Source organism: Palaemon carinicauda, chromosome 4, assembly GCF_036898095.1.
Source record: "Palaemon carinicauda isolate YSFRI2023 chromosome 4, ASM3689809v2, whole genome shotgun sequence".
NCBI classification, from domain to species: domain Eukaryota; kingdom Metazoa; phylum Arthropoda; class Malacostraca; order Decapoda; family Palaemonidae; genus Palaemon; species Palaemon carinicauda.
Window position 1 is genome coordinate 43,673,954 of NC_090728.1, and position 2,500 is coordinate 43,676,453.

Below are 2,500 nucleotides of genomic sequence, written 5' to 3' on the forward strand. Positions count from 1 at the left end.
ATGATGCTATCTATGGATGAGTCAACGCCGCTATAAACTCCCGTCTTCGAATATGCATGTTTGGGTGACTAAGAGATGACGGAGACTGACGTTGATGCCTGTACTAAGATAGGCTGCGTTGAATGAATGATGTGACCTGGTGTCTGCAGAAAGCATACCAGATGCCCCAGGAATGAGAGACATCGCTGGCATTGGGTCAGTTTATCTAAAGACAGCAACTGCAGTTGTAGAACTTAGTGTCGTGGGTTTCGTGTGACTGAAAGAAACCAAGTGAGTTTTGCGCTTTTCATTTTATTAATACGTAATTTACTTAACAAGTGGTTGGTTTGGTCTGAATTGAACTAGCCTTATACCAGCATCGGATCCTGACGATGCTCATCAGTGTGGTTAAATAATTAATGTTGCCTACTGAAATAGGATTTACTAACCGAGGTTCTATAAAGTGATCGATTCTGTGAAAAGGTTTGAATGGAACCAAATAATTTTACTTAAAGTTGTGAATATGTGCCTGAGGCTACTTTTCTTGGCTGTGTTGATTATGGTATTTGTAATCGTTTGATGTCAACTTTCAAATCTTTCAATTCTCGACATGTGAATGACGTGTAAGAAGAATTATAAGGGTTGTCCTGTGCCATATTCTAATTTCCAGTGTGGCGAGTTTTGAAAATTTTATATCAATTTTTTTTTTTTTTTGATTTCTCATAGTCAGGAACCCCTTTTTACCTTTTAATTCTATTCCCTCTTCTTTTCTTCCATCCTGTCGTATAACTTCGTTTAAAATTTACTTCATCATGCAACTGTGGATGCTTTCATCTATTTCGTCTAGTCTAAATGACCTCTTGGGCCACAAGCATTGCTGTCCAAATTTTCTTTTTGAACTGAACCAAAAGTGACGCATAATAAGATGAAAGTCGAGCAATTAAAGTTATACTTTAGAGAAATGGCAACTTAACCTTTCCTATTATTTCCCGATATAATACAAAATTGTACTTTAGAGGTCTACCGGATAGACGTTTTATAAGAAAAGGGTCATAATTGTGGAAGATCATTTATAGAACTCCATCTGATGAGGTTGATAATAATGGATTATGTGAAATTGAAATAGATAATGTTTGAGGGTTACATCATGTTCCAATAGGAATATATATATGTATATATATATACAGTATATGTATATATATATAATATATATATATATGCATATATATATATATATATATATATACACACATATATTGAACAAATAAATAAAAAATACCCTTTCAAGTTATTGGAATAGTTGGCTACTCTCTCTCCTCTCTCTCTCTCTCTCTCTCTCTCTCTCTCTCTCTCTCTCCCCCCTCGAGTTTTCCCAATCACGTACTTACATACATTTGTCTATTGTTTTTGATAATCAGAATTACAAACTGATCCCTAAAATCCATTATTGGCAATCACAACTTAACATCGAATATCCCTTCGTATACCAACAAGTATTGCGGGCCGTTAATGTATTCCATATATTATCTAGAGCATTTGATATTTAGATTTTCCTTCTTTCGTGCTAAAAACCAGTCTGTTGACTCTCCATCTGTATTGCTCTGATAAGGAAGGACAATGCTTTATTCATTTCGACAATGATGTCAACTAGGTGCATCCAGTAATCTCAATATGCGTTATTATTAATAGTATTAATTACTATTATTATTTTTATTATTGTTTTTGTTGCTATTATTATTATTATTATTATTATTATTATTATTATTATTATTTTTATTATTGTTAATATTATTATTATTATTATTATTATTAGTAGTAGTATTATTATTTTTATTATTATTATTATTATTATTATTATTATTATTATTATTATTATTATTATTATTAGCTAAGCTAAGCTAAGCTACAACCCCTAGTTGGAAAAGCAGGATGCTATATTACCAAGGGTTCCAACTGGGGAAAATAGCAGGGATCGGTGTTATCCAAAAGTGCAAAATGTAGTTGCTAAAATAATTGGAAGAAGTTCAAAATGTGCTTTCTAGAACAAGCAGCAGTGCGAAAAGCGATAGCTAGAATAGGATGGTTAGAATAAGTGGGAACAGTGTGGCTATAAAGAGAAACAATATCCATTATTCTCGTAAGCGAGAGGAGCACATATATGTTTCAGAGCCCTTTTTTTTTTTTTTTTTTTTTTTTTTTTTTTTTTTTTTTTGAGATACTTATTGAAGAAAAATATATATAAGAACACGTATTTGCATTTCATGATTAATGCTGTTTACATTTCGAAAATTGAAATTACTTGTCGATGACGAACTTTGTTCAAGAATTTTGATTTAAATGAAGAAAAAACAAAAACAATAACACCACCATCTGACGTGTACTCGCATTTAGACTTGCTGGAAGTGGACGCACAATGCTATCTATGGATGAGTCAACGCCGCTAGAAACTCCCGTCTTCCAATATGCATGTTTGGGTGACTAAGAGATGATGGAGACTGACGTTGATGCCTGTACTGAGATA

The 2,500-nt window shown here is 32.7% G+C and overlaps 1 protein-coding gene across 1 annotated transcript in view; it reads left to right on the forward strand.

Annotated features, from left to right (window-relative positions):
- Nucleotides 1-2,500, forward strand: part of LOC137639394 (uncharacterized) — a 505,690-nt gene that overhangs the window by 124,446 nt on the left and 378,744 nt on the right. The window lies entirely within an intron of this gene.